At 37.6% G+C, this 6,000-nt stretch overlaps 1 protein-coding gene across 4 annotated transcripts in view; it reads left to right on the top strand.

Moving 5' to 3' along the window:
• The window catches only part of Cd4 (CD4 molecule), a 32,057-nt gene that overhangs the window by 7,950 nt on the left and 18,107 nt on the right, over positions 1–6,000 (top strand). The gene's annotated exons all lie outside the window — the stretch shown is intronic.

Here is a 6,000-nt window from a genome sequence, read left to right as displayed (position 1 = left end):
TTTTTTTTTTTTTTTTTTTTTTTTTTTTTTTGTAGATAGGGATTTACCAGTCTGGCCTCAAACTTGTGATCTTCCTGCCTTAGCCTCCAGAATGGCTGGGGATTGTAGGCATGCTCTGGCTGCTACTGTTGCTGCTGCTTCTTCTTCTTCTTCTTCTTCTTCTTCTTCTCTTTCTCTTTTCTTTCTTTCTTTTGTTTTTTGTTTTCTGTTTGTTTGTTTGTTTTGTACTGGGGAATGAACACAGGGGTGTTTTACCACTGAGCTACCCCTAGATCATTTTATTTTTAATTTGGAGACAGGGTCTTCCAAAGTGCCCAGGTTGACCTCTAACTTGCAATCCTCCTGCCTCAGCCTCCCAAGTAGCTGGGATACAGGCTTGTGCCAACTTTTCACCTAGTCCAGCAGCTTTTGTGTTTTTGTTTGTTTGTTTTACTGTTGCTTCCTTTTATGGCAGGTAACACTGGCTTTCTGTTCATGTTAATGTTATAGTTTCCTTTTTAAATGAATTTATTTAATTAAAAAAATTAAATGTGGCCCGGTTTATGGCTCAATGGTAGAGTGCTTGCCTAGCACATGTGAGGCACTGGGTTCGAACCAGTACCACATAAAAACTAAATAAACAACTAAAAACATCCACAACTAAAAATTTTTTAAAAAATTAAAGATGTTACATAAATTGGATAGGTAGATTTGGCTAAAATTGTATCTGAGGTCTGTGAATGGATGAAGTTTAGGAAATATGACTCCAAGTGTCGGTTTTACTGGTGAGGAAGCTAGGGTCAGGGCAGAAATCCTTGCTTTTGTGCCCACATAGAGTTGAGTTTGAACTAAATGAACTCTGGTCTTTTGACTTTCAGGCCTAGGGTCTCTTAGAGAAAGTTGTTTCAGAGCACTCAAAATTTTCTTTTCTTTCATTTTAAAAAGTATATCTGATAACCAGGTGCAGTAGTGCATGCCTGTAATTCCAGTGGCTTTCGAGGCTGAGGCAGGAAGATTGCAAGTTCAAAGCCAGCCTCAGCAAAAGCGAGGCGCTAAGCAACTTAGTGACACCCTGTCTCTAAATAAAATACAAAATCCGGCTGGGGATGGGGCTCAGTGGTTGAGTTAAATCCCCAGTACCCAAAAAAAAAAAAAGTATATCTTTTGAAGATGGTTTTATATTCATATGTGTGGATGACACATACACATACACGTATATATATGTACATACATACACACACATATATATACACATATGTAAATAGTTTTACTTCATTTCTTTTAAGTAATTGCATAATCCTTTGCATAACTACAGCATGATTTCTTTGACTAATCTTGTATTGTTGGACATTTAAGCTATTTTCAATTTGTTATCATAAACAATTCTATAGTGAATTACCTTATGTCTTTGAACACACATGTAAATGTCTTTATATGATTCTCTTGCCTCAGCCTTCTGAGTGGCTGGAACTAGAAGCACATACTACCAAGCTTAGCTTTATCAAACTAATTTTTTTTTTTTGGTAGTGGGTATTGAACCCAGAGGCGCTTTACTACTGATCCACATCAGCTCTTTTCATTTTTTGAGACAGGGTCTCATTAAGTTGCTTAGGGCCTTGCTAAGTTACTGAGGCTAGCTTTAAACTTGTGACTCTCCTGCCTCAGTCTCCTAAGTTGATGTGATGACAGGCATGTACCAGCATACCCAGTTTATTAGACTAATTTTTTAAAGTAATCTGGCATCAGGTATGGTGGCTCATTCCTGTAATCCCAGCAACTTGGGAGGCTAAGGCAGGAGGCTCACAAGTTCTAGGTCAGCCTCAGTAACCTAGTGAGACCCTGAAGCAACTCAGCAAGACCTTGTCTCAAAATAAAATAGTAACAATAATAATAAACTAAAAAGATTGTAGCCCAATGACAAAGCTCCTCTGGATTCAGTCCCCAGTGTCAATAAATAAACAAATATTATCTGGCAATGTTTTATAAATAAAAAATAAAATCTAAAATCCTTTACCTAGTAACAGCTATTCTGGAAAATATGTTTAACAGAAATAAAATTGTGAATAGTTATTGATATCTGTGCAAGGATTATAAAATTAGAAGAATTATTTGTAATACCAAAACAATAGAATTCAACATGAACATCCATTAATGAGGGAAGAGTTAAATTATAGTACAATTGTGAGTAATTCAAGAAAAGGAGGGCTTGTGGGAAAAGGGAGTAAACATATATCTTAAGTCTACTAGGGATACCATATTGAAACATCATAGACTGGTGGTTTAAGCAACAGAAATTTATTTATCACAGTTCTGGAAGCTGGAAGTCTGATTTCATGGGCAGGTTCTGGTGAAGGCTTTCTTTCTGGCTTGTGGACAGCCGTCTTCTTCCTGTGTCCTCACATGGCACAGAGAAAAAGAAAGTAAGATCTCTGTGGGTTGATATAAAGACCCTCATCCAATCATGAATGCACTTTCCCCATAATCTCATCTAACATTAAACACCTCCCGAAGGCCCCATCTCAAAATACCATACCATCATGTTGGGGGTTTGAACTCATGCAAAATGCACTCATTTAATCTTGACAGCCCCCAAAGTCTTAACTTCTTCCAGCATCAACTCTGAAGCCTAAAATCCAAAGTCTTATCTGAATATCCTCCAATTAGCCAGGCTCAGTGATGCACACCTGTAATCCTGGAGACTTGGGAGGCTGAGGCAGGAGGATCACAAGTTCAAGACCCTATCTCAAAATAAAAATATAAAAGGACTGGGGATGTAGCTCAGTGGTAGAGCACTCCTGGATTCAATCCCCAGTGCTATAAAAAAATAATAAATAGACTAATAAAAATATCATCCAATCAGATAAGGGTGATATATAATTCATTGAGGTATATTTGATCCCCAGGAAAAATTCCTCTCCAGCTGTGTGTGAAATCTGACAAGTTATGTGTTTCCAAAATACAGTGTGGCCAGGCATAAGGCAGATTTTTTCATTCCAAAAGGGAAAAATCAAAAAGGGGGAAGAAATGACAGGGTCTTTCTAAGTTGCCCAAGATAGCCTCAAATTTGAGCTCCTCCTGCTTCAGCTTCTCAAATTGCAGGGATTACAGGCAAACTTTTCCTCTTCTTGAAAAATGGCTCACACTCATATCTGAATAACTCTATTGTCTGTCCTGTCAAATGCAAGGAGTCCATTCTTCATTGCCTCCCACCTCTGACCTCTTCAATTCAAACAAGTAGTGTTTCTGCTCCTATAAGCCTGTAGGTTCTTTGTTGAGTGATAGTATACCCAACTTTTGGTGTTCTCTTGGAAATACGTTTTCTCATTTTTGCAATATGAATAGGCTGAGAATTTCCCAAATCTTCAAATTCTGGTTCCCTTTTGCTTAGAAATCTCTCAGCTTTAATCCCCAGAACCAGAAAGACAAACAAACAACCCCCCCACCTGCCCACCCACCGAAAACAACTCCTCAGCTAAATATCCAATTTCTTTTTTTCTTCTTCGTTTCCTTCTTTCTTTCTTTCTTTGGAACTAGGGATGGAACCCAAGGGCTTTTATAACTGAGCCACATCCCAAGCCCTTTTTCTTTCTGATTTAGAGACAAGGTCTCACTAGGTTGCTTACAGCCTCACTAAATTGCTGAGGCTGGCTTAGAACTTGGGATCCTCCTCCTCCAGCCTCCCTAGCTGCTGGGGTTTCAGGCGCATGTCACCATGCCTGGCTAAATACCCAATTTCAATGCTTGCAAATTCTACCTCTGCAAAACACTACACAATTAAGTCAAGTTCTTTGTCACTCTATAGTAAGGATCCAATTTTCAGTAATATGTTCCTCGTTTCCATTTAGTCCTGGAAACAGCAGTAGATACAGACAAAAATATGCCTCAACAATCGCCAGCTCTCTCTAGCTAGAGACTAGGAAAGAGCAACCGAGCAAGACTTTTAAATGAAAACTGCTTTACTCCAGCCAAACACCAGAGGAAAAAATGGTGGCCCTATCTCCACCCATGCAGCATGGGCTGAGTGGGGAGCCTAAATTTGACCCTCCTGAGAGTGCAGTAAGTTGTCTCAACAATTTCACTGGGATGGTGTCAGAGAAGGCAAAGTAGAGAGCTGGGATGTTCATCCCCACCAATCAGCAACAAGGCTGTTCACACTCTGCAACATTAGTGGAGAATAAGCAGTAAAAAGCCACCCTTCCTGCAGGGCTGGTGTCAGAGGAGGTCTGGTGGAGAGTCAAGACTTTTCTCATCACTCAGCAAGGACAAGGCCACTCCACTGCACAATCTATGGAGGCCATATGGAGAACTGGAATCCCCACTCTCTCCAACTGTAGTGAGAAACATCTTCAAGTGGCAATGAAAGATGAGAGGGAACCGAGATTTCTACCTCCATTTGGCAGTACTAAGGCAGCCCCCTCCTTCCTTGACAAAGCAACATCAAAGAAAGCCAGTTAAAGCAGAAGGTTTAATACAATTCAAAATTTCATAACATAATACTCCAATATCTAGTTTTCAATAAAAAATTACTCACTACAAAAAAAAAAAAAGCCACAATGAAATGCTGAAATGGAAGTTAGAATTGTCTGACAAAGATTTTAAGGCAGCCACGGTAAAAATCCATATGTAAGCAATAACAAACATGCTTTAAATGAATGAAAACACCTTAAGAAAACTCAGCAAAGAGAAGAATTAAATGGAAATTTTAGAATGGAAAAATTTAATAGTTAAGATACAAAGATGAGTGAATGGACTCAACAGCAAAATGGAAAGGGCAGAGGAAAAAAATAAGTGAACTACCAGAGAGAAAAATAAAAAGTACACAATGTGAACAACATAGAGGAAATAGATTAGAAAAAAAAAAAAACTTTTAACAAAGCCATAGCAACCTGTAGGACTATATTAAAAGATTTGAGTCAATGAAGACCAAGGAAAGAAAAAGGAAAATTGTGTTGAAAAAACTACTTGAAAAAATAATCACTGAAAACTCCCCAAATTTGGCAAAGGATATTAACCTAGATTCAAATGCAAGTAGCTGAGCAAACAACCTCAAACAGAATAAACCCACATTAAGAAATCTACATCAAGACACATCATAATTAACTGGGTACAGTGGAGTGCAACTCAGGAGGCTGAAGTAGGAGGATTGCATGTTCCAGGCCAGCCTCTGCAACTTAGTAAGACCTGGTCTCAAAAAAAAAAAAAAAAAAATTAAATTTCTGGCAATGTAGCTCAATTGTAGAGCACATCTAAGTTCAATCCTCATTACTGCAATAAACTAAATAAATACATACATAAATAAAAATAAAAAAATCTGTATACTATTAATCCTATACCAGAAGAAATGCATTTTGGGAATGAATGAGAAATGAGGACATTCTCAGATGAATTTGTTGCAAGCAGAACTGCTATGAAAAAAATGGCTCAAGGAAAGGAACTAAGAACAAATCTTAGCATATCAAGAAGGAAAGAACCAATAAACAATATATGACTAAATACAATAGGCTTTCTCCTTCCTCTTGATCTCTCTCTCTCTTTTTTTTTTTCTTTGCAGGGTTTGGGATTGAATTCAGAGTCTGGCAACTGCTAAGCATGTGCTTTTATACTGAGCCATAACACCAACTTCTTTCCATTATGAAGTTGAAAGCAAAAGTTTTGCCACTATTTGAGTAATTCTAGATGTGTGTGGGGAAAATATTTAAAGCAATTATATTATAAATGGGGACGGCAAAGGGACATAAAAGGAGGTATGGTAACATGACACCAGTAGACTACAACTGTATACATATATATGTAATACCTAGAGCAATCACAGGAAGTAAACAGAGCTACACTCAAAAACTTTATAGAAAAATCAAAATGTATTCTAAAACACTCCTTAAAATGTTTATATCCCAAAGTATAGACTAAATATATGAAACCATACTGATATAACTGATTGAATAAATAAACGGACAAGAGAGAAATCTCTCTTGTAGAAGAATTCCAAATAATTTGTGTTGATTATCTGTCCTCAAGGAGGTA

Source organism: Marmota marmota, unplaced genomic scaffold (assembly GCF_001458135.2).
Source record: "Marmota marmota marmota unplaced genomic scaffold, marMar, whole genome shotgun sequence".
NCBI lineage: Eukaryota > Metazoa > Chordata > Mammalia > Rodentia > Sciuridae > Marmota > Marmota marmota.
The sequence above is the reverse complement of the archived record's forward strand: the minus strand, read 5'-3'. Positions and strand labels throughout refer to the sequence as shown.